At 44.7% G+C, this 27351-nt stretch overlaps 1 protein-coding gene across 1 annotated transcript in view; it reads right to left on the bottom strand.

Annotated features, from left to right (window-relative positions):
- Positions 1 to 2967, bottom strand: part of DHRSX (dehydrogenase/reductase X-linked) — a 288314-nt gene extending 285347 nt beyond the window's left edge. The window contains exon 1 of the mRNA XM_075915713.1: positions 2828 to 2967. The gene's annotated coding sequence lies outside the window, so the exon portion shown is untranslated. The remainder of the gene's footprint in view (positions 1 to 2827) is intronic.
- Between the last annotated feature and the right edge of the window lie 24384 nt (positions 2968 to 27351).

Genomic DNA, 27351 nt, shown 5'->3' with positions numbered 1-27351 from the left:
GAGGAGTTCTTTAGTACTTATCATGAAGTTATAAGAGCTGTATTATGGGCTTCATAAATATGGAGTTATTCCCTCCCCACATCTCAGATATTTAGGTAGCCGTTAGATGCTTAGATACTTTTGAGGGTCTGTGCCTTACTTCTTATCCATCTCATTTCAATATACTTAATATCTCAGTAACATTAATGTTTAGATGTCAGTTTGAGGGGAAATAAGAAAACACAGGGAGAGGTTGATTTGGTAATGACTGTTGAATTAAGTGAATAGAAAAAGGACGCCCATCATGTCTTTTGCTAGCAAAATAAATATATAAATAAATAAAATAGAAATCAAACTTTCTCCAGATTTTCAGCACGAAAAAAGAAATTAAAAACTCTGGTTTTCCACTATAAACTGATTTTTTTTTCATTTGTTGACAGTTCTCTTGGTTGCAGTTATTCCTTCCTATTACAAATTCATATTTGAAGTAAACTTCTGGTTCCACTGAAGTCAAGGATAAAACTCCCAGTGACTTCAATGAGGCCTCAATTTTATCGTGTCAGACTGTAGTAATAGCATGAGTGACTTTAATGTTTTTAGAAGGTTGCTTATAATCTATCATTTGTTAATACATTACAACAGACAACAAGCATAGTTCCTAAATGCAGCTAGTGATTAAATAGTGTGCAACTATAAATCTAGACAATGATACTTTTTAGAGCCTCTACAAATATGAGGCTGATTAACACTGATTATGACCAGACCTATGAAACATGGCAAATGAATAAACAATTGTATCTGAACTTAATAGTTATTATCTATGCACACATATTCCTGTTTTAAAAGTTTAGCGGCATCTGTGTTAACCTGCCCCACTCTGTCCTGCCCTGCATGTGACATTGATTTTCTATAAAATAATTAACATTAAATGACAGAGTCATTACAATTGGACTGAATTATTTCCCCCCTGTTTGTGGTTTAGGCAGAATGTGTGCCTTTCTGTCATTTTGGAGGGGGGTTATGTAATATGGCTTGGCATGTTAAAGTGTGAAAGAGCACTTTCCTACTTGGGTAGGAAATAGTTTATTTAGCAGTAAAACTGCAAAATGTCAGTTAAGAGGGTCTGGGCCAGGGGTGCAAGCGAAAAACACACTCATTATCATTTAAAACTGCATTCATGGTCTTTTTGCTGTTCAGTTGTTGCGCAACAGACATTTCATTGTGTGCGTGAGTGAAGTAAACAAATGCAGTCCTACTGTAGTTGCAGGGCAAGTGAACACTGATGTCACTGCTGCTATAATCACATTAGTAGGATCTGTTAACGGTAATGTTCAGACTGATCCACTACCCACATCAGGAGACCTTCGAGATGCAATATGAATTGGAGCATAACTCAAAATGAGAAACGAGTCTACTTTAAAATAGGGTCTTTGCAACAGATTGCCTTTCCCATAAGAAGTCTGCTGTAAGAACAATATTGCCATCATAGCCATAAAACATCAAATCATCTTAAATTGGACAGTCGTATTTCACTATACTTGTGCATCTTTAAGAACAAATTCAGTTCTCTCTCTCTCTCTCTCTCTCTCTCTCACACACACACACACACACACACACGCACGATATCCCAGACAGAGGGAATAATACGTATTGAAGTTAGGAATCTACTCCCATTCTTCAATGCTATTCGAACAAGGACAGAAACATCAGAAAGTGAACGTTTAGTACCATTTTCATTTCTAAAGGGCTTCTCGCGTTTAAAGATAACGTCTCTATGTCTTTAAATATGCCCCAGTATTATAGCACGCTGTAGCAAAACAAAATACAGCAATAATAGCAATAGCATCCAATAGATGAAAATCATTCAGGTGTGGAAAATAACAGCGCAGGATGTGTTTCATGTATGTTCACCGTGCACCTGAAGTACACGCTCACCGATTCTGCAATTACTGTACACACTTTCTCGATATATTCTGAGACAGCTGGGTTTGCACCGTTTTTACCCCTTAGCCACTGAACCTCTTTCATGGGATAACATTTGGCGGAAACAAAGCAAGTGCTTTTGCCATTCAGAACTTAACACATTGTTCCCCTTTTGTAAATCTATTACAAAAGGGGGGAAAGACGGAACAATAAAGAAAAACCGACGGAAAAAAACCCTTGTGTTTTCGTCATGAAAAGTGTACTTTTTCCCGTTGAATAACATATATGTTCTCCATAATTTCCGATTACTTTCGTGATTTTCTCCTTGCAATTGATGAAGCGTTTGCTTTTCTATCGCATGGGCTCACCTTTATGGTCTGTTTAGCACTGCAGCTACCTCCTGCATACCAATGTGTGGCTGCAAAAGGCACCACCACATCAGTCTTACTTTCCTTCCAGCCCTTTCCCTACTACCATCAACCAGACGCATTTTTTAAAAGTAGTTCTCACAGCAATGATAAAGACACCTATCCTATTAGAGTTAGGTGCTATTGCATGTAGGTGCCCCACGATCAAACAGAAAGGGTGGACCTAGCCAAAGCAGGCTGACCAAAAAGCCCCCTCGAATAAATATATTATCTGAATAAAAATGACAGAAAACATTGGCCGCACGGGTGGGAAAAGCCAAAGGGACGGGTTCTGTTTGGTACAGTGTCCACTCATGGAACAGCTGTGGAAGGCAGTCCAGGCAATCTGACACTGCAGTACTTGCTGAGATCAGAAGTGCAGCTGGAAGGTGTTTGTTGTACAATCATTGCTTAATTAAGCACAAGAAGTTCTCTCTTCTCTCCTTGTCTCCCCCTCCCCTTCCACACCCCCCCCCCCTCTCCCCACGCGTTTGCAAACAAGCTCTGTGGAGACTCACCGGGTCACCCTGATCTCTGAAGGTCAATTTCAGGTGATACCTTGACTGTGGTCCCCCCGGGCTCTTTCGGCTGGCTTCGATATTGGCTTGGCTTGTGTATCGTGTCACGGTTCTGCTAAGCCGCTGCCCAGCATCCCAGCTCAGATTCCGTGATCGCAATCCACATCCCGGCAGATGTACCACAGGATCACATAGAGAATCAGGAGGATGGCAAAGATGAACAAAGCTACCAGAATAGCCTTGGTCACAGGAGAAATGAGGGACTGCATGTCACCCAGCAGGAGCCACAGCCGGAGGAGAGGAGAGGAGAGGAGTTCGGAATTGCAGCGATCCCGATGGTCTCTGGCAGAAATCCCCCCTCACCCAGCCCCCCCTGCCCGGCAAGCAGGACCCCTCCGCTAAAACCTGTGGTGCATCTGCATTGGTTCGTGCCAAGTTGACAGCGCTTTAGCCACGGGCTGCTTCTTCTTGGTGCGAGTGTGTGGGAGCGCGGCACGGGGAGACACTCACTCCACGGGGCACGGCGCGGCGCTCACATGCCCCCGCTGCAGCTCTCCGGCGCGGGGCTGGGAAGAAGAGGGGCCAGAGCGGGCGACTGGAGCGCGGCTGCTAATCCTGCCATGGGCGCCGCCGGGGCTCCAGCGGCGCTTGCCTCTTCCTTCAAGCCCGCGCGGGGGAGGAGACGGCGGGAGCGGCAGCGCCGGAGAGTTCAAACTTCGGCTCGGAGACAGCCCGGCGGGGGCAGGGGTGGCAAGCCCGGCTCCTGGGAAGGTCTCTGATGCCAGCCATCAAAGGGCATGGGGGCGGGGGAGGGGGGACAGGGAGAGGCGATGGGGGTGACAAGATCCCCGCCTGGCGGGAGCAGGGTGCTGTCCCCTGGCTCTGTGCGTGTGGCAGCCGGAGATCTCGGGGTGTGTGTGTGTGTCTGCGGCGCCGGGGCTGCTGCAGACTGGGAGCCCGGCTGATTAGTATTCCGCCCAGCAGAGCCTTCCCGCCCCTCGCCGCATCGCCCCTCTCTCCCTCCCCTGCGCGCCTTCACGCCCCGTCCTCCCCCCGCCTAGGCTGCCCCCCCCCTCCTCGCAGCCCCCCGTGTGCACCCGGGGAAACCTCTGGCGCTGCGGAGACTCTAACGAGACGGTGGCGCGCAATGGGATTCCCCCCACCCCGGCGCCACCCTCCCTCTAATTGACGTCCCCGCCGTCCTTATGCTTTCATTGGCGACCTGCTGCTGTGACTAGGCGCGGCGAGGCTGGCGGCGGGGCGCCCTGCTGCTTGCCACACGGCAGGGCAGCGAAGGAGAAGGGGAAGCTGCTCAGTCCCTCGCATGCCGCCTCCTAGCGCTGCTTGGCGCAGCTCAGCCCTGTAGCCCCGAGGGTGGGGGTGGGGGCACAGCTCCAGCGAGGCAGCCCCAGCGGTAACGGGGCGAGCAGCTGCAGATCGAGAGAGGCGGCCTACCCCCCCTACCCCCCTTCCCCCCAGCCTCTGGGCTGCGCTGCTGAGCCCGCGCCAAATGCCCCCGCGTGTGTGTGACGCTCCGAGTGGGGTGCGAAGCGAGGGAGGAGGCCGCTGCGCGTGTGGCTCGGGCTCCCTGGGGCTGGGGAGCGGGACGGGGTGACTCACGAGGGGCCCTCCAGCTAAAGCCTCCAGCAACACCCCAAGGAGGAGAGCATCATGCCCCCGCCTCAGCCATTCAGCTGAGCAGCAAAGGGGGAAGGGCAGCCCGCCACTCTGCTTGCGGCTTTGGCTGCCGTCTGAGAACCTACAGCCCGGGCAGGGCAGGACAGAGCCTCCCCGGAAAGAGCTAGCTGTTGTCCAGTTCTGTCCACCGCTGGTGTTAGAAAAGTCCTGCCAAAGGGGAGGCGATCACAGAAGTGCAGCACAAGTGATCAAGAGGGAGCAAGGAAAGCTTCAAAGCCAAATGGATGTCCTTCGGAAAAGGGAAACATTGGGAAGAAGTCAGAATACAAATGTTTGATGGGTACAAACATCAAGTCCCAGGAGGAATGAGTTAATCTGATGCCGGGGGCTACAGAGAAGAGCAATGGGAATCTCTGAAATGGGATTTCATGACGTCTTGTAGTTTCCATGCTCACCATGACTCATGATTTTATCAGATAATCTAGGAGTAGAGGCTATTTCAAAACAACGTACATTCTAGAGATTTAGGACTTACTGCTATTAATACTAACAAGACATCTTTAAAACTCATGTTGGCCTTATAATAGTACATTTAGTGCAAGATGTAGCTACAAGAAGGTAAATGTTAAGACTATATAGAATCATAGAACACTAGAATTGGAAAGGGACATTCAGAGCTCATGGGCTACGTCTACGCTGGCCCCTTCTTTTTGGGAAAAGCCGGAAAAAAGCGTCTAGACTGGCCCGATCCTCCGGAATAAAGCCCTATTCCGGAGGATCTCTTATTCCTACTTCAAAACCGGAAAAAAAGCGGCGGCCATGTTTATTTAAATCCCGCGGGGGATATTTAAATCCCCCGTGGATTTCCCTATTCCCACTTTCAAAATTAGCATGCCCCTTCCGAAGAAGGGGCCAGTGTAGACATAGCCATGGAGTCCAGTCCCCTGCCCTCACAGGAAAATGTCCCTGATAGTGAAATGTCTAAGGGCTGTGGAACAGTTTCCCCAGGGAAGCAGTTGATACTCCCATTAGTTGGAATTTAAAAATTCCCCTTGTTTTATCAAGGAAGGATGGTTTTGTAATTGAGGCATTTGACTGTTACTCAGGCCATCTGGGGATACCCACAATTCCTACCTTGCTTTCTGCCATGTACTTCCAGTATGATCCTGGGCAAATCATTTAATTAGTCCATGCTTCAGTTCTCTATCTGTACCATGTGGATGACAATAATACTTCCTTTCTCCCACTCTCAGTGTTTTGTATTCAGAGTATAAACTTTTCAGGGTCAAGATTGTATGTTCATACAGTTCCTTGCAAAATGAATTGCTTTGCACCTCCAGGTGCAACTGTGACAGAAATAATAAATGTGTCCATGAAATCTTTCATAGCTTCAATGCTCACCATGACTCATGATTTTATCAGATAAGTCTGGTAGTAGAGGCTATTTCAAAACCAAGTACATTCTAGAGATTTAGGCCATATTGCTATTAATACCAACAACACAAATTTAAAACTCATTTTGGCCTTATAATAATGCATTTAGTGGAAAATGTAACTTCCAGAAGAAAATTAGTTATTCGATAAAATGACAGTTTTTCACAGTCTGGCATTCAGCGCTCATTCTGTGTCCTTAGAGAAGCCTTTTTTAGCATGACAGCATTTCAGCAAGTAATACCAAATCTAGCAGCATTAGACATAGTAGTAACAAGAAAGATTGTTTATTACCACTGAACCTGTCAGAATGGGAAACAGTGGTGCATAAGGGACACCAGCACCCTGTTTACCCTTCCACGAGGTGTAACAATTAACTCGAACTAAGGACTTAGTTCGAGTTAACATGTGAGTGCCGCGTCGTGTGTAGCTGCGGGCAGTTAGTTCGGACTAGGGGGATTTAAAAATGGCGCCCGGTCGGGAAGATGCAAATAAAGCCCGGGATACTTAAATCATTTGCAACTTCGAATGCCTACATTAGCCTCCCTAGTTCGAACTAGGGGGCTAGTGTAGACATACCCTCACAGTCCTGCTCCTGCCCTCGCCCACTGCACTCACCTCTCACTGCTCACTGGGCAGCCTGATGTCAGCACATCCTCAGAATTGTGATATGTGATGAAAGGTGTGGCCAATGTCCCCAGTTATTGTTTTAAAGTAACATTCAAAAAGCCTGATTCCTCTGATGCTTACAGCTTCTGCATGTATATATGGTAACTCTAATGACAAGTGTAAATTAAAGAAAGATCAGGTCCAGGGAATCAAACAAGAAATTGATCAGGGAATCAAACAAGAAATTTGCTTTGGCTACAGGCTCTTCAGTATCCACCTTAGGGTGCATCTACACAGCAGGGCTTAAGTTGAAATCAGCTACGCAAATTGAGCTATGTCAATTAAAATAGCTTATTTTGAAATTGGGAGCGTCTACACAGCACTTATTTTGAAATGGAGCACTCTTCCTCTGACTTCCCTTACTCCTCCTGCAATGAGGCTTACAGGATTCGGAGTAAGAAGTCCTCTAGCTTGACAGTATTTTGACACTATTTTGAAATAACTGCCTGCTGTGTAGACACAGACTAAGTTATTTCAAAATAACACTAGTTATTTCAAAATGATGTTGCGGTGTAAACGTACCTTTAGTTATTAACTATTTTCATTGGTTTCAATGGGATTCTCTAGGACAGAAATATAACAGACCTTCTGTTAAAATGATTTTGAAACTAACAGAATTTCACATTGCGTGTTATCACTTGTATGTTATAACCAATGTATAAGCTGCTCAATGAACATACATGTCATAGAATCATAGAATAATAGGACTGGAAGGGACCTCGAGAGGTCATCGAGTCCAGCCCCCCGCCCTCAAGGCAGGACCAAGCTCCGTCTACACCATCCCTGACAGATGTCTATCTAACCTGTTCTTAAATATCTTCAGAGAGGGAGATTCCACCACCTCCCTTGGCAATTTATTCCAATATTTGACCACCCTGACAGTTAGGAATTTTTTCCTAATGTCCAATCTAAACCTCCCCTGCTGCACTTTAAGCCCATTACTCCTTGTCCTGTCCTCAGAAACCAAGAGGAACAAATTTTCTCCTTCAGATGTTCCTATATTTCTTTTGATTAGAACAGTAAAACTTAGGGATGAGGCATACCTGGGAGGTCGACAAATGCCTTTGATGTCGATTGCGGAGCGTCCAGACTGCCGCGCTGAGCTGACAAACAGCTGATCGGCTCAGCGCAGCAGCCATTTAAATTTAAATGAAGCAGCGATTATTCAAATCGCCGCTTCATTTTCCTATGCCGGGTAGTCTAATCTACATGCCTCTGGCGACAGAGGCATGTAGTCTAGATGTATCCTTAGAGAAAAACCCTGGCCTCGTTGAAGTCAATGGGAGTTTTACCACTGATTTCAGCAGATTTTACTCTATAACACACAGTAATGCACAGCGGGAAAAGTGAAGTAATTTCTTTATAAATAACTGACTGTGAAAAGGAAACAATGGGGAAGAAGATGGCTTGGATTGGACCCTTTGACCACCACCCCATTGGCTAAAATCAGTCCCAAACCAACAGTGACTAAAAGATGTATAGCATGTATTCCTTTGGTATATATGGTCATGCCAATTCTTTTCCAGAATATGATCTGAGGAAGTGGATCTGGCCCACGAAAGCTCATCACCTATTAAACCATCTTGCTAGTCTTTAAAGTACTACATAGTTTTTCCATTTGTTTTTGCAAGATCAGACTAACACAGCTACCTCTCTATTACTACGGGAAAGGAAGTTATCAATGGTGTTATCAAAATAAAAGAATCCATAATGGACCGATATTTTATTTATTAATGAACTAAAGGAGAAAGTAAACTTGAAATCGCAAAAAATTATGCATGACACAAAACAAGGAGTTCAATGGCAATTAAAAAATAGACAGCTCCTAATTACAGAGATTATTCGAGGAGTGAAGTTTAAAGAAGTGTAAGATAATACACTTAGGAAAGATTTATCTGAAAAGGGCCTGGAAAACATAAATTAAATTTAGCAATGATTGGCTAAGGAAAAAAGAAGGGTGATGTTGTGCCAAGTTTATTTTAATGCTTTGGACTTCATACTTTTTGGCACAGTGGATCAGAGGAGAGAGAAAAATTGCTTGAGTAAGGCTAGAGGTACAAGTCCATCTGAATGACTTGTTACACACCTTCATTACCATTAGACTTCAAAAAGAATGTATTGTTAGCCTCTTCTTTCTCCTATTTGGTTCAATGTTCAGAAAGTGAAGACTTCTAAGTGAAAGCAAGGGATCCCCACAGGAACATCCCTACTGATACAGAAAATAAGCATCTATGTAGGGCACCACGAAATTTGGGGCACCAAATTGCCCCAAATTTTGTGGCACCCTAAGCAGTTGCATGCTGGGTATTAGTGTGAGCTCCAGCAGTGAGCCCCATTCCCTGGCCAAACCCCTGCAGGCTGCACCTAGCCACTGCTCACCAGCTGTTTCTCCTTCCTGCAGAAGGAGAAACTACAACCTCCACTTGTTGCTTACGCCACTTGCCACTGCCAATGCCTCCTGCCTATCCCCCATTCTCCCTGTCAGGTCAGCCTCCCTGCCCTGCCCCTTTCCACCCACCTTGAAATTCTAGGCCTGCCCCCAACAGCTTCTGATCCCCTGGCCACAACTCTTGTTCACAGTCCCCCATTCACCCCACCTCCCATGGAATGGCCACCCTCTCTTCCCCAGCAGAGTGACTGCCCAGGTGCTCGGGGAGTGTAGGGCACCAGATTTAGTAGGGATAGTCCTGCCCTCAGAGTTCATACAGCAGGGAGCGTTCCACTTCCTTCTTGTCAGGGATTTTTGTTTCTTTCTCCCTCAGATTTTAGAAATAAAAATCAGAAATAGAATTAAAAATGAAATCTAAAATGTTATTGCAAAACCGTGGGAAATTACCTTTTTGGTGACATAAAATAACACCAGAAGTTTTAAGTTTGACCTTTTATAAATATATACTATTTAAAATATTCAAACTGTAAGGATTTAGTTATTATTCCTCTTCCTTGCTAGGGGCTGCAGCAGCTTTAGCAATACATCTTCAAGAAGAAACTATATTTGGATACAAGACACATGTAATACTCTCTCAAAGGATGCATCTATACAGCAGGGCTTAACTCAAAATAAGCTATGCAAACTGAGTTACGTCAATTGCATAGCTTATTTTGAAATTGGGAGTGTCTACACAGCTCTTACTTCGAAATAAAGAACTCTTCCTCTGATTTCCCTTAATCCTTATACAGTGAGGATTACAGGAGTTTGGAGTGAGAAGTTCTCCAGCTTGACAGTATTTCAACATTATTTTGAAGTAACTGCCTACTATGTAGATGCGGGCTAATTTATTTCGAAATAGTGCTAGTTATTTTGAAATAATGTTGCTGTGTAACTATACCCAAAGAGAGAGTAAAAGAAATTGGAGCAAATATTTTATTCTTTCCAACATGTCAGCCCAAAACCCGGAAAACAAAAACAATACACCACTATAAACAATAGATCTTGTGTTCTGGTATGCAGATGTTTTTTTATTTATTTTCTCTGTTTCATGGTGTGTTTTTCTTGTGTGTCATGAGACATTGTGTTTACTTTCCAAACTCTTCCAGTCAGGAATCTGCTCGCTGCTGGTTTGATGCAAGCTAGGAAAATATGGCTAAAAAGGTTAGTGTACATACGGCAGTTATGGCTGACCTAGAAATATGCTTCCTCAGCTCTCGTCTACTCATGCCCCTTCTCTACCTACGCTACATTGATGACATCTTCATCATCTGGACCCATGGGAAAGAAACTCTGGAAGAATTCCACCAGGATTTCACGATTTCCAACCCACCATCAACCTCACCCTGGACCAGTCTACATGGGAGGTCCACTTCCTGGACACCATGGTGCAAATAATTGATGGTCACATAAACACCACACTATACCAAAAACCCTACCGACTGCTATGCCTATCTTCATGCCTCCAGCTTCCATCCTGGACATACCACATGATCCATTGTCTACAGCCAAGCACTGAGGGGCAACCGCATTTGCTCCAATCCCTCAGACAGAGACCAACACCTACAAGATCTTCACCAAGCATTCTTGAAACCATGATACCCACACGAGGAAGTAAGGAAACTGATCAACAGAGCCAGACATGTACTCAGAAGCCTCCTGCTGTGGGACAAGCCCAGGAAAGAAACCAACAGAACACCACTGTCCATCACCTACAGTCCTCAGTTAAAACCTCTCCAACACATCATTAGTGATCTACAACCCATCCTGGACAATGATCCCTCTCCTTCACAGGCCTGGGAGGCAGGCCAGTCCTCACCCACAGACAACCCGCCAACCTGAAGCATATTCTCACCAGCAACTATACACCGCACCATAGTAACTCTAACTCAGGAACCAATCCATGCAACAAACCTCAGTGCCAACTCTGCCCACATATCTACACCAGCGACACCAACACAGGACCTAACCAGATCAGCCACACCATCACTGGTTCATTCACCTGCATATCTACCAATGTAATATACGCCATTATTTGGCAACAATGCCCCTCTGCTATATAAATCGGCCAAACTGGACAGTCCCTACGTAAAAGAATAAATGGACACAAATCAGATATTAGGAATGGCAATATACAAAAACCTGTAGGAGAACATTTCAGTCTCCCTGGACACACAATAGCAGATCTAAAGTAGCATCCTGCAGCAAAAAAACTTCAAGACCAGACTTCAAAGAGAAACTGCTGAGCTACAGTTAATCTGCAAGTTTGACACCATCAGCTCAGGATTAAACAGAGGGTTTGTCTACACTGCCACCCTAGTTCAAACTAGGGTGGCTAATGTAGGCATTCGAACTTGCAAATGAAGCCCGGGATTTAACTATCCTGGGCTTCATTTGCATGTTCCCGGGCGCCACCATTTTTAAATGCCCCGTAGTTCGAACTACCTGCCCGCAGCTACACGCGGCACGGACTAGGTAGTTTGAATTAAAGCTCCTAATTCGAACTACCCTTATTCCTCCTGTGAGGAATAGCTAGAGTGCTAACTTGAGATTTACAAAACCTATGTTTAGTTTGGTGCTCTGTCATAGACTTCCTGTGTGACCTTGGGCAAGGCATTTAGCCTCTCACTGTTGCAGCTCCCCATCTTTCAAATGGGGATAATCATATTTCCCTATCTTCCAGGGGTGTTGTGAAAATATATACATCCAATGTTAGTAACATGGACCATATAAGTACCTGGGTCAGATATTACAATTAGTAAAGAGAAATGAGCCTGAAAAAGAAAATTTGAATCAAAAACTGAGTACATAGTATAGTTATTCTTGAGGTAGACACCATAGGTCAGATTTAATTTGAAATCAGCTCTTGCTCCTATTTGCCTCAGTAGTCTAAATAGTGGGTGGAAGATGCAGTAGCAGACCCTGGATATTGACTCCTGACATGTGACAGGAGTAGAACTGACTCATGTTCCTATGAGCCAGGAAATAGAGCTCAGTCTTTTACCAATACTCTCACCTGTCACACAGTGGCGCCCCGTCAATACAGACGAACTAGGTGGTTGCCTAAGGTGCCAAGATAAATGGCCATTGAGAGCTTTGGAGGCAGGGGCACTGATCACGCACCAATCGCACGTTTCACCAAGGGTGCCAGTTGCCGGCAGCTCATCTAGGGCCGCTCCTGCTGACACACCCTTATTATAACAGTAGGTAAGGAAGAGACATTGCTAGGGATGAGCCTTTGGGGAAATTGAAAGTTGCTCTATGAAGGATGGTAGACACACAGACAGTTCCTAAGGTAGGGAAAGGGAATTCCCCTTGAAGGGCCACGGCCCCCACCAATGGAAGGAATTGTCATCTCCTCGTGTTAACAAGGACAAATCCAACTCTGTATATAAATCAAAGTCCCACTTGTAATAAGGGCAGCTGGTTTCAACTCACAACCAAAGTTGCCAGTTCTCATGTCTCACAACTGCTGCATAATGTTTCTCTTAACACAAAGCTTAAATAATGTTTACTTTGGGTGCAAAGGAATGCAGACTAAAAACAAGGCTAAAAATGGAACAAGTTTGTTTAAGTGTCTACAAAATGTGTTGTTGCAAAAACTGGAACAAGCCAGAATCTGTTCATATAAATAACAATAATTCCAAACATCATAGACCATTGCTCATGCAATGATCAGATTTTCTTACCCAAGAGAAATTAAATCCTGATGAGTGGCTAAACTCCACTGAAAATGGTCTATTATGGAAGTGTTACATTTGCATAAGGCAAAGATAAAACTAATAGGCTTTCCTCACACTTGAAGTGATTAAATTAAGTTAGTCATTCCCCTTAAATAAGGTATAGAGTCCTCTAGGAACCAACACAGATTTTTTTTTCTGCCATACGTATCTGTAAAATTTGCAAATATGTATGTATGTATACATACAAAAGCGACGAGGAGTCCTGTGGCACCTTATAGACTAACTGAAGTGTAGGAGCATAAGCTTTCGTGGGCAAAGACCCACTTCGTCAGATGCAAAGACCCCTCTGATACTTGTATACATACACACACACTAGAAGAATTACCTGCCATTGCCCGGGTCCAGGGCTGTCCCAGGGCGATGGGAGTAGCAGGAGGTGTCTCGGGGGAGAGGCGGGTGCAGGCCTCCCATTGGCTGCTGGCTTTTCCCTAAGGCTGGCCTGGGGTGGGGTGGGGGAGCCACACAGGATGCCTGTCAGCTTCTCCCTGGGGTCAGGTTAGGGCAAGGGGGTGACCTGGAGAAGGGGTGTGTGCAGGCCTCCCATTGGCTTTTCCCTGTGCCTGGATTGGAGGTGAGGGGAGACCATGCAGGCTACCTGCTGGGTTCTCCCTAGAGCCAGCCTGGAGCGAGAGGTGGCCTCGGAGGAGGGGCAGGCTTCCCGCTGACTTTTCCCCAGGGTGGGCCCGAGGCAGGGGGGAGAGGGAACTGGTTGGTGGCTGCTCCCTGAGGCATGCCATGGTGGTGGGGGTCATGTTGCCAGCCAATGACTGTTCCCTGGGGCTGGGGCTCTAGCTGTGGTCATTTGTGAGTCTAACTGTCCCACCTATCACACTCCTCCCTTTCCTTTTGAGGCAAAACAATCACATTCCACACACATCTCATTGTCCTGGTACAACCAAACCCTGACCTTGCTTTAAGTTATAATAAGAGGAAGCTGCAGACCAAATTTGTAGTCCTAGCTCTTACCATTTGGAAGGGGTTCTTGAACAGACAGATTCACAAATGAATGGACAGATAGATGCAAAAACTCTCTAATATATATATAATTTGCCTCCTTACTAGACTACAGCTACTTAGCTGACACAAATACTGCAAACTACCTATTTATTGTACAACGAGTGATCAGTCCAACCACCAATACACTTCAAGATAAAAAATATACAGTAATATAAAACAATACTTTCATTCTAAACTCTTCCAGACAGGGACCATCTTTTTATTCTGTGTTAATACAGCACTGATATAGTGGAATCCTGATTCATGACTAGAGTTCATAAGCACCAGTGCAATACAAATAATAAGTCAAATAATACTTGGATTCAATGGGTTTTCATGTAAGTCATATAAGAAGCTAAAATTTAAAAGTAGGACATGTTCAGAGTTCATTTCCTCATTTTCATTTTTGAAACATCTTATTTAAAATTGCCTTTATGAGTAACTTGTTTATGACCATATTAGTATTACCCCTTTTTAACCTGATTCTTCACTATTAAGGTCTGTGGGACTTTGGCCATTAACTTCAAAAGGAGCAAAATCGTGCCCTTATTGAGATTCTCTTACCTTTGTTTGCTGCTCATTAATTTTTTGTGTGCACTAGCTCTCTGTTTCTATGCGTATTTTTCTAATGCAAAGTGCTCCACTTAGGAAGGAACAATCAGTTTCACACATACAGAATGGGAAGCAACTGTCTAGGAAGGAGTACGGCAGAAAGGGATCTAGGGGTTATAGATATATATACCACAAGCTGAATATGAGTCAGCAGTGTGATGCTGTTGCAAAAAAAGCAAACATGATTCTGGGATGCATTAACAGGTGTGTTGTGAGCAAGACACGAGAAGTCATTCTTCCACTCTACTCTCCGCTGGTCAGGCCTCAGTTGGGCTACGTCTAGACTACATCCCTTTTTCGTAAAAGGTATGTAAATTAGACGTATCGCAATTGCTAATGAAGCGGGGATTTAAGTCTCCCGCGCTTCATTAGCATAAAAATGGCTGCCGCTTTTTTTCCGCACGGAACTTTGTCGGAAAAAAGCACCAGTCTAGACGCTGATCTTGCGGAAAATAAAGCCTTTTCCGAAAGATCCCTTATCCGTCTAGGAAATAAGGGATAAGAGATCTTTCAGAAAAGGCTTTATTTTCCACAAGATCAGCGTCTAGACTGGTGCTTTTTTCCGACAAATCTCCGTGCGGAAAAAAAGAGGCAGCCATTTTTATGCTAATGAAGCGCGGGAGATTTAAATCCCCGCTTCATTAGCAATTGCGATACGTCTAATTTACATCCCTTTTACGAAAAAGGGATGTAGTCTAGATGTAGCCTGGGAGTATTGTGTCCAGTTCTGGGCACTGCATTTCAAGAAAGATATGGAGAAATTGGAGAGGGTCCAGAGAAGAGCAACAAGAATGATTAAAGGTCTAGCGAACATGACCTATGAAGGAGGGCTGAAAGAACTAGGTTTGTTTAGAACTAGGTTTAGAAAAGAGAAGATTGATGGGGGACGTGATAGCAGTTTTCAGGTATCTAAAAGGGTGTCATAAGGAGGAGGGAGAAAACTTGTTCATCTTGGCCTCTGAGGATAGAACAAGAAGCAATGGGAGGTTTAGGTTGGACATTAGGAAAAAGTTCCTAGCTGTCAGGGTAGTCAAACACTGGAATAAATTGCCCAGGGCGGTTGTGGAATCTCCATCTGTGGAGATATTTAAGAGTAGGTTAGATAAATGTCTATCAGGGATGATCTAGACAGTACTGGGTCCTGTCATGAGGGCAGGGGACTGGACTTGATGACCTCTTGAGGTCCCTTCCAGTCCTAGTATTCTATGATTCTATGGCTACGTCTAGACTACATGCCTCTGATGACAGAGGCATGTAGATGAGGCTACCAGGCATAGGAAAATGAAGCGGCGATTTAAATAATCGCCGCTTCATTTAAATTTACATGGCTGCCGCGCTGAGCCGATCAGTTGTTTGTCGGCTCAACACGGTAGTCTGGACGTGCGGGTGTCGACCTCAAAGGCATTTGTCGACCACCCAGGTAAACCTCATTCCAGGAGGCATACCTGGGTGGTCGACAAATGCCTTTGATGTCGACACTCGCGCATCCAGACTACCACGCTGAGCTGACAAACAGCTGATCGGCTCAGCGCGGCAGCCATGTAAATTTAAATGAAGCGACGATTATTTAAATCGCCGCTTCATTTTCCTATGCCTGGTAGCCTCATCTACATGCCTCTGTCGCCAGAGGTATGTAGTCTAGACGTAGCCTAAGATATGATTCTGTCTGTCTAGATACATACATCACCCCTATTGCTGGAGCATCTTAATACCCCTTTAGTGTCTGGCTCAGTCTCAATAGTGTGTTAAGCTCAGGACTGTTCTTTGGGAGGTGTGGGGCCTGGGACAACCTCCCTCCATTCACACTGACCCAGGCCCCACCTCTTCCTGCCCCTGCTCTGTCCCCACCCCATCCTCACTCCACCCCTTTCCCCAAACTTCCTCCCCACAAGCCACACAATCCGGGAGAATTACAGGGGTGGAGGGAACTGATGCCAGCAGCAGATGTCAGTGTTCCCTATGGTCACTGTGGTGTCAGGAAGTAGAATAACACCGCCCCAGCCTGCTCTAAACCCCTGTCTCCCAGCCACATTGCTCAGGGGAGCAGAGCAGGCTAGTCGCTCTGCTTCCAGCTGCTGCTGTGAAGAAGAGCAACCCAGCTGGGAGACAGCAGAGTGAAGCAGGCTGGGGCTGGGATGCTCAACATTCTGCAGCTGCTGGTGAGTGTTGCAGGAACCCAACCCAGATTGCCCTGGGTCCCCAGGGGTCCCCCAAAGCATGGGGACTGGGGCAACTGTCCTGTACCATCCTATGGACAAGACAGCTCTGATTCTAATGAAAACTTAGCTACAAGGACAGGTTAAAACTTACAATTGCAATTGGATGTAATAAGTTAGATAAAAGTGAACCATATCATAAGGAGAAAACTCTTGGCAGAGAAAAATGTGAATACCAAGGACTAGTATTGCCAAACAATGCCTTCTGCACTGACTTTACTCCCTTTCCTCTTGTCTGATGGCTCCACCTAATGGATTTAAAAAGAATACATCTGCCCTTAAGGCTTTTCAACATCAGCCAGTATGTACCTCTCTTATGTATTTCTTTTCAGTTTGGCTGTACATGTGTTATGAGGATGGTGTGGGCAGAATTGAATCCCTTGGCTTTTTGAATATTGAGCAACCACTATAGAAGTTTTCTTTACTTTAACTCAGCTTCCTCGTATTTTACTACAGCCCCAAAGAATGAGAATATAGTATTATTTCACTAAGGGCTACTCATGTTAGCTGCTCCATGAACACTCTAGTGAACTAAATGAGAAATAATTTAACTGGTTTTACATTTGCATCCTCTTAACCACACTCAGCTTGTTTAAACTTCAAGTCCCTAGTCATCTTACAAGCAGCTCCGCATGGGCAGACTATAGGGCTCTTCACAGGCACAGGAATTTGCCAATATAGATCAGTTCACAGGATCAGGGACCACATTTTGCATAGGCTATTATCTGCGGAAGTTAAATCTCATGCAGCATCTCTGGATACACAACTTATTCATATAAGCAATGGGACTATACGGGGTCAACTTGTTTAATACTCTAGGGCTGTGTCTACATTGGCACCCTTTTCCGGAAAAGGGATGCTAATGAGACACTTCGGAATTGCAAATGCCGCGGGGGATTTAAATATCCCCTGCGGTATTTGCATGAACATGGCTGCTGCTTTTTTCCGGCTCGGGGTTTTGCCGGAGAAAAGCGCCAGTCTAGACGGGATCTTGCGGAAAATAAGCCCTTTTCCGGAAGATCACTTTTTCCTACTTGAAAGCAGGGGTATATCTACACAGTAGGGCTAAAGTCGAATTAAACTACACAAGTCCAGCTACATCAATTGTGTAGCTGTTGAAATACAGTAGCTTACATCAGTTTTTGGTGCTGTCTACACAGCCGGAAATTGAAAGAACACTCCTCCTTTGACTTCTCTTACTCCTAGTGAAATGAGGGTTATCAGAGTAAGAAGTCCTCCAGCTCAATATTATTTTGAAATAAAGGCTTGAAGTATAGATGCTCACTATGTTATTTTAGAATAATGTCAGTTATTCCAAAATAATGTTGCTGTGTAATTGTACCCTAGATTCTCTCTCTCTTTCTCTCTCATGTGCAAACACACCAATGGACAGTGGTAATAAAGACAGATATAATCTATTATCAATAATAGGGACTATTTCCTAGACAGCTATGCACCTCTGATGATACCGGGCCAAACTCTCAGTCTGATTCTAATCTTGGTCTCTGGTTTCACTTGCAATGATTAGTGTGCAAAATTTATGAGAATATCTACATATCTAATTGTCCCCACAAATCAAGTAATTAGATGTCTAAGGGATGTATATGGCAGGTGTAAAATAAGGTCAATATTTAAAAAATTGCTCCATAATCTTAACCAATGGGAACTTGTAAGCGAAATAACCATGGTAAAGACAAAACCATAAGTATATACATATTGTGTATTGCTTGACTCTTTGGCAGCTCAGTCATGACATATAGCATCCGTAAGTAAATAAGTGATAGAAGTAAATAAGTAAGTAAATAAGTAAGTGATGCTTACAGGCTTAAAGAGATTGCAATTGCTCCTTTAAAAATAGAAGTTGGACCTCCCTGGTCTGGCACCCTTGGGACCTGACTGGTTCCAAAGGAGGGACTTTGCCAGACCAGCAGAGGTTGGCCACTCTGCTGACAGATTCCAGGCTCTCCTGGGCTCTCTCAGCAAATCACCAGGCTCCTCTTCCCCTGGGCTCCCCTCAGTCTCCCAGCTCCTCGGCCAGCCCCGGGGCTCTGGGGCTCCACTGCTCCCACGGCAGCCAGACTCTGCAGACCTGGGGCTACTGGGGTTCAGATGTCCCAGGCTGCTGGGGCTTTGCTGCTCTGGGGCCACTGTAGTTCTGGTGCTCCGGGCCATTGGGGCTCTGTTGCTTTGGGCCACCAGGGCTACACTTTCCCGGGCCACAGCTAGCCAGCCCCATGGCTGGCCCTGGAGCTCCAGAAACCCCAGAGTAGCTGAGTCCCAGAGGCCCTGGGATAGCTGAACCTGGGATTGAAGCGCAATCTATATTGTCTACCCCATGGTTTTATAGGATGTGGTATACCCTGCTCTGTTAAACAAAGAAAGTGTCTATAAATATATATAGTAAATGGCAGTATTTAATCCAATACTATTTAATCCATTCCAAAACACACTTTCTATATAATATTCTATGTTTATTTTTCAGTTGGCTCTTGATTCACCTTCTCCCCTCTAAAACATTGGTTTAATAAAGACTGAGGATTAATTCAGCTACACCCACATCTTTTTGGACAAAGAAATACTAATTTCTGGATTAATCTTTCTCTTTGAAGAACAGGGAATCTAAATTTAGACTGACATATGCATTTAGAAGATTAATATTATTCAGCATGATGACTACAGCTGCCTTCTTTAGAATGCAAAACAAAAAAGGGAAAAAAATTAAGGATTATTCTCTCTCTTGGGGAAAATAAATGAAAAGGACCCTGGGGAAAGAAAAGGGAATAAATTTTTGCAAGGCTCACTTCAGAGTTTTCTCCAAGCCATTCTGTTGGGGAGAGGGTTTAACCCTTGTTGAACAAACAGTCTCCTCATTCCAAAACCCATAGATTCTCCATGACTCTTAGAGTCCTAGGTTTGTCTGTATAAATTTCATGTGGTTCTGCAATTGTTCTAGGGATTTCTGCCCAGTGGAACTTCCTGTAAATGTGAGCTTTTAATAAGAGGAGTTCTATGGAAAAGTCAGCAAAGCAGAGGTTGCAGTAAGAATCTGATACAATGCTCACTGGAGGCAGTGGGAATCTTTCCATCAACTTCACTGGGCACTGAACCCAAATATCAACTTTTAACTTATTTATTGTCTGTTGCTGAGGAAATGAATGTACCTTTTGCTCTGCCCTACCCCTATCCAAAGAGGCAGCATCTTCTCATCACACTAAAATAGGATTAGATTTGTTTGGTAATACAGAGAGCACTAGGCTGTGTCTGCTGCTATGAAGCTATGCTATCACAAAATAGATACCTTTGAAAAGAAGGAGAATAATCTTCATTCTGATACTTCTTACTAAATTCCCTAGGAATTAATGTATTTTGTTTCCTGGAAATGACCTATTATCCTTAGAGAACTACTCCTAAAAGTAATAAAGGCAGTAATTTTAGAATGTTTTTGAGTGTGCTGCAACCAACTTCCAATTCTCCCTGCTCTACCACCTGTGGTGCTTCTTCAGCTGTCCCTTTTCCACATTTTATGAATTTTACTGTGTATTATGCCTTGCTTTTCACCCATTTTACTTGCTGGCCTTTTTACTTCTTATGCTTTACTTAGTTTAGTTGTGCTGCAGCACTTGGCTGGTCTATGTCCATTTTGCGTGGTTAGCATATCCTTTTGGAGGCTGCATTAAAGCTGAGGCATGCAACTTTTGAATTTGGGTCAAATGATAAGTGTGAACCATTAGAACATAAAATATGTAATTATAAGATTCCGTTTATTGTACATCTTCGAACAAAGAACAGGAGATTCGTGATGTACTGATCTATTGTGGGTGTTTGTTTACTATTACAGCTCTAACAACCAGCTAAGTTGTAATGTTGACCTCATGAAGTTCAAATGAATTCAAGAGCAAAACAGAGAAGACCAAATAAATTGCAGAGTAGTTGTGTTCCTTCATCTTCACACCAGCTGTTCATCAGTTTCTGGCATGATGTCTGTTTTAACTGTACTTCTGCCATTGAGTGTCTGGTCCAGTGGCAGTTTTGACTGCAGGATTAGTTGCTAATATAGTAACCATTCACGCTGATTAAGCAGTGTATGGGGTTGTGGGGAAGCTCTGCACATATTTGTTGACATTTGAAGGCAATTTTGATTCAGCTCCATTCCTAATCTTTGAGTTCATGTGTTGCACATTTTTGAGAGCTCAAGCTCTATCAGCTAAGTGCTTCTACTACAGCACATTTTAATTTGAGTAATCAAATGCAAATTTTGAACTGTAGATTCAACTGCACAACTCACAATTCATGCTGTGCTGATAGTTATATAAATTATCCAGGTATAGAGCAGAAACAATACCACATGGTCTACATGAATTATGAATATTTGCACTGATCTTTTTCATTTGCAGATTGTTCTCAGATTTATTCATGGAAGTGAATGATGAATTTTGAATAATTAGAAATTTAAGAATTTTAACACTATTAAAGCAGAATTCATTGCATAACTTATTTGTTGTGTATTATTTGCTCTTCTCTTGCAAGTAGTCATTTTCACGTTTGTTTATTTTGGATTAATATTGTACTAGAAGATCTCTTTATCTGATATGCTGTATTAAAGATAACAACTTCCAGTGATGTAAAGCCAGATGGTCTCCTGTGAAGATGTCCATTGAGGATTCTTTAATCGGGCAGATGTACAGATGTGTTGATGAGTGTTGTGCCATCCCTCCTTCCTTGCTCTCCGTGAAGTCACTGATTGGGCTCCATAGGGATTTGGTAGTTAGTAGCAGGGTCAGAAGGGATGGAGCAGCTGGCTACCTGGTCTCTCTGGCACCATCTCTTGCAGGCCAAACAGATTTCCACAGAGCTATATTAATTTAGTCTGGATCACCTCTCTAACAGCCACTATGTAGCTGTAAAATAACCCAACAGAAGCCATTTTGCTAAGGAACAGAAGAAGCAGCGGAACTGTACACGGGGCAGCCACTCACATGTTTGTCTCTTTACTCCATGGATCAGGTAGTGCTGCTCACTGTGGATCACTAAGACTCAGAGCACTGAGAAATTCTTTGGAAATTCCAGAGGCCCTAAAGCCCATCCAGTTCTATGCAGGATACTCTACAAGGGGAAACTGAGTTTTCTCTAATTCTCATGATTACTCCCAGAGGCGTGACCTATTCCTTGACATGGACTTAAGCGATTCCTGAAATTGGTGTCCCTTCTTTAGCAGCTGCAACATATTTTAAAATACCATGCAGGGATCTGATTTTGCTACCAGTAAACTCAACGATAAACTCAATTATTCATAAATGATCTGGAGAAAGGGGTAAGCAGTGAGGTGGTAAAGTTTGCAGATGATACTAAACTGTTTAAGATAGTCATGACAGAAGCAGACTGTGAAGAACTTCATAAAGATCTCACCAAACTGAGTGATTGGGCAACAAAATGGCAAATGAAATTTAATGTGGATAAGTGTAAAGTAATGCATGTTGGAAAAAATAACCCCAACTCTACATACAGTATGATGGAGGATAATTTGGCTATGACAAATCAGGAAAGAGATCTTGGAGTTATCGTGGATAGTTCTCTGAAAACGTCCACACAGTGTGCAGCGGCAGCCAAAAAGACAAATAGGATGTTAGAAATTAGTAAGAAAGGGATAGAAAATAAGACACAGAATATCTTAGGGTATGTCTACACTGCCACCCTAGTTCGAACTAGGGTGGCTAATGTAGGCATTCGAAGTTGAAAATGAAGCCCGGGATTTAAATATCCCAGGCTTCATTTGCATCTTGCCGGGCGCCGCCATTTTTAAATCCCCCTTAGTGCGGACTCCATGCCCACGGCTACACGCGGCATGGAGTAGGTAGTTCGAATTAGGCTCTCTAATTCGAACTACCTGTACACCTCGTTCCCATAATAGAAGAACTAGAGGACACCAAATGAAATTAATGGGTAGCAGGTTTAAAACTAATAAAAGAAAGTTCTTCTTTACACAGTGCATAGTCAACCTGTGAAATTCCTTGCCAGAGGAGGCTGTGAAGGCTAGGACTATAAGGGTATGTCTACACTACAAAATTAGTTCAAACTAATGGACGTTAGTTCGAACTAACTTTCATAGGACTTAGAGCATGGAGATGCTGTCTCAGGCTAGCCGAGGGCTGCGCTTAAAGGGTCCCGACCCCCACCCCGGACACACAGTTCTAAGGGGTGCCCCGCTTGCAAAGAAGTTCTGGCTTGGAGTGCCCTGAGTGCCCACACTGGGCACATCACACCACTCGGCCATCAGCCCGGCTGCACTTGCCGCAGGCTGCCATCTGGGGAGAGGGAGTAATTGGGGGGCTGCAGGAGAGCTTCCACCCCCAGAAGCCCGCAGAGCCAGCCCAGTCCTCCCCATCGGGGGCTCGTACCCCATTCCTCCCTCACCTCCTTCCACTTACCCTTCCTTAGCCCCCCTTCTTATTGATGTACAAAATAAAGATAATGTTTCTTCCAACATTGACTCTGTCTTTATTGAAAAAAAAACTGGGGGAGACTGGGAAAAGGAGGTGGGAGAGGGGAAGAGAAAGGCTGGGAGAGGGGAGGGCAACTAACATGTTCAGGGGTTGAGAACAGGTCCCAGATGAAGAAAGGCTACAGAGACTGGGACTGTTCAGCTTAGAAAAGAGGAGACGGAGGGGGGACAGGATAGAGGTCTCTAAAAGCAGGGGTTGGGTGGAGAGGGTGCATTCAGAAAAGTTCTTCCTGAGTTCCCATAAAGAAGGACTAGAGGACACCAAAGGAAAGGAATGGGTAGCAGACTTCAAACTAGTAACAGAAAGTTGTTCTTCACAAAGCAAAGAGTCAACCTGTGGAACTCCTTGCCTCAGGAGGCTGTGAAGGCTAGAACTAGAACAGAGTTTAAAGGGAAGTGAGATCAAGTCATGGAGGTTGGGTCCATGGAGTAGTCTTAGCCAGGGGGTAGGAGTGGTGTCCCTGCCCAAGGTTTGTGGAAGGCTGGAGAGGGATGGCACGAGACAAATGGCTTGGTCACTGTCTTCGGTCCATCCCCTCCAGAGTCCCTAGGGTTGGCCGCTGTCGGCAAACAGGCTACTGGGCTAGATGGACCTTTGGTCTGACCCAGGACGGCCATTGTAAGCTCAGGGCTCAGGGTCGGGGGTCTCAGTGGACCCCCTTGATTTTCATGCACACCTGCTCCTGGGTGGCCAGGCTGGCAGCTCTCCTGCCCTAGATGGCCACTTTCCTGTGCCTAGTGCGGAGATCATGGACGAGGTCCTCGATGTCCGCACTAGCCCAGGCGGGTGCCCGCCTCTTGCAGTCCCGGGCAAGCTCCCGGGAGCCGCCAGCCTGGTCCCGGGAAGAGGGGGAGGGTTGGGGGGCATCGGGTGGGTGGCTCGATCCGTGCCAAGTGCAGGGTCTGCTGGCTGGGTGCTGGCAGGCTTGCACCTGGCACTGGCACCGTAGCCAGCCCGTGCCCCTTTAAGGGGTCCAGGGCGGGGAGGGGGGCAGAAGAGTTTCCCTGGTGTTGGCCAGAGTGGCCACCAGGGAAAGCTGCGGAGGGCTAGCCTCCCACTAGTTCGAATTAAGGGTCTACACAACCCTTAATTCGAACTAGTAAGTTCGAACTAGGCTTAATCCTTGTGGAATGAGGTTTACCTAGTTCAAACTAAGCGCTCCACTGGTTCGAATTAAATTCAAACTAACGGAGCGCTAGTGTAGCGCCTATGAAAGTTAGTTCCATTAGTTCAAACTAACTTTGTAGTGTAGACATACCCTCAGAAAAAATTCAAGTGAGATTAGATGATTTACTCTGAATTAAAGACAATAATTGCCTAACATTAAGCTGTTACAATGTCCTAAATACATGAGCAGTTTTGATGTTTATTTTTTAAACTAAAAGGAACAAATCCTGTCTATTGTGTTAGGGATTAAATACCAATTGTTGGATAATGCTAATAAAATATTAATATGGCCATTTGCCCCCCTCTTGGCTCTGACTTGGAATATCATGGGTACATATTCCACATCAGGACATATGTTTTTACCTAATGCTACTGTGCAGCACTAGGGTGTTGCTGATCTATTAGAACAAGCCTGGGCAAAATATGGGCCGCGGGCCAGATATGGCCTGCCATTCCACTGGATCCAGCCTGCAGAGGCTCTGGGGAGCCCCCGGTAGGGCTCCCCTGCTTGCTCTGCAGCCCCGCATCTGGGATTGAGGTCCGAGATCTGGCAAAAACACAGCTGCAGGGCGCTTTCTCTTTATGAGTCTGGAGGGGAGGGGAGAAGATTCAGATGCTGCTCCAGTCCCCAGCACAATCCTATTGGCCAGTTTCTAGTCAGAAACTGGCCAATGGGAGTTGCCTGTTTGAATAACAGGTAGCCATGAAGCAAATTCCCCATCCCCTTCTGCTCAGTTACTCAAGCACATGGCCGAGTAGGAAGAAACATTTAAAGCTCTGCAACCCTTCAGCTCTGCAGGTAGGCAGGTAGGCTGGCTTGGCTGCTAGCTGGTAAGTCTCCTGGCCAGAGCCTGCCTCTGGCACCCCAGCCCCTATACTTCTGCCCCTGCTACTCCACATGCACCAATATCCCCTCCCAGATCTGGCACCCTAATCTTCTGCCTGAGATCACAAGCACCTCCTAACTTAGGTCACATCCCAAAACCCTGCACTAGGTCACAACCGCCTCTTGCAACCAAGCTTACTCCCAGACTCCATTCTCCCTCCTGCATCCCAATCGCTTACCCCAAGCTCCCTATGCACCCAACCTCTATCCCAGACTCCTCATCCTCTCCATTAATATCTTGGAAGAGTGCGGCCTTCGATCTCTGTTGAAAATTTTGGAGTGCTCCCCCATCAAAAATTATTGCCCACCCGTTAGAGCATTTCTGAAGAAAATGTAAATAGTGCAGCACAGAATCATAACTCACAGGTCTTGAACTCAGACCCATAATAGCAGCCATACTACAAGTGCTTACTTGGCCCCCACAAAGCCCAGCCCCACTGTGAGATTCCATTCTGAGTGGGAGAGTGCCTGAATGGCCAACTGGTTGCTGGCTCTCCTGAAGCCAACAGCAGGAACAGAAAGTTTTCTGAACAGCTGGGTTGTACCCTGCTTTTGACTGTGTGCCTTGTGCTTCCTGTTCCTACTGGATGTCCTGGCATTCTGACTTGTTTCCTGCCTCTGTCCTGCTGGCATCCTGCTCCAGCTGACTCCTATCTAGTGACTATGGACTCTGACTCTGACTATGAGGTCTGGCCGTGATTGGCAGTTTCTGATAGTGGCAGGATCCTTTTTAACTCTTTCAGTTAAAAAAAACCTGAGGATGAGATTTTCACAAGCACTCCACATCAATCTGACTCATTTTGAATGTAGCCAGTGGGAGTTTTGTCACTGAATTCAATAGAAGCCGATTTAGGCCAATGCTGAGTATTTTTTAAAACCCACTCCAGCTACATATAGACCACTGGTATCCCGGAAAACCCCCGCCGCATCCAGGGAACGTGTTTGCTCTTCCACTTTTTTTGTGGAAGAGCAAACATGCTCTTTCAGGGAGCCCTGTATACCTCACTCTACTGAAAAAGGACACTTTTCTGCCATTTGGCCCCATCTAGACTGAGCCAAATGGCAGAAAAGCCTCCTTGGAAAAGCGATCAGAAAAAGCGACACAAATTGTCTAGACCTGACCAAAGCAGCCCTTGGTGAATCATTTTGCAGTGTAAAGTGGCTGCTGCATGTGTTTATGTGCAATCACAGCTATACTGGTATGTTGTTCATTAATCTGGAATATCTTGACTATGAATTGTGCTATTAGGCCCAATGTGGAATAAAGCCAAGGCATTATTGATGTATCTGGTGATGTTTGTGAAAACACAGAAAAGTTAGTATTTTTAGGGTTGCATTCTACTGTCACAACCATTCAGCTACCAACAGGCTGGGCATTCCAATTTGAATGTAAAAGCACCATGCATTCAATTAGGCTAAAATATTGAAAATCATTAGCAACTTTAAGATCTCCAAATTAGATTTAGCCTAAGGGTGAAACTTACATTTTCACATAGCAGGAATAACAGTTGTCATGATATGTGCTTGCTAAGTTACAAGACTGTGAATTAAAGTAACTTCCGTTGACAAGAAAAAATTAACAAATTTGACATATTATATAAGACCATAAATGGGTTAGAAGAGCAATTACAATTACAAAGTGACAATTAAAGCAAAGATACCAGTAATTGCTAAAGTTAATTAGCAAAGGCCTCAATGACCACATATCAGTTTTACACACAGGGTGAAATTCACCCTTGTAATAGAGGCCAAGTGTGAGGCCTAACCACCACTTGAGACCGATCAGATGAAGTATTAAGAAATGAACAGGCTTGGTGCTAGCCTCAGGAACAGAGGCAAATTCACATTCTCAGAGAGCAGACAGCTGTTTTTTCAGGGATAGATATAAATGTGAAGTTCTTCCATGCTGATCTTAGATTATCACAAGTAACAGCATGGTTTTGTAGCAAGCATGTGTGAACTGATAAGGTGCTATGATGATCTAGAGCTGCATACGTGTCGATACCATGACTTTTACTGAAATTTTAATTCTTACAAGATAGACAAGAGACAAAATATATGTGGTTCATCTTATACCAAGCGTTTAATATTGATCTCAGCCTGGTGCAATGAAAGCTCCCTAAAAGTGGGGAGGTCACCTGTTCTTGAACTGTGGCCCCATCTCTGGTACCATCCCCTCTCCTTAAGCCCCCACACTGACAAAGAAGAATTTGCCTTTTCTCCCCAAAGCTCTGCTTT

Source organism: Pelodiscus sinensis, chromosome 1 (genome assembly GCF_052426305.1).
Source record: "Pelodiscus sinensis isolate ZL-2025 chromosome 1, ASM5242630v1, whole genome shotgun sequence".
Taxonomy (NCBI): Eukaryota; Metazoa; Chordata; order Testudines; family Trionychidae; genus Pelodiscus; species Pelodiscus sinensis.
Note: the sequence above shows the minus strand (reverse complement) of the source record. Positions and strands in the feature narration are given on the sequence as shown.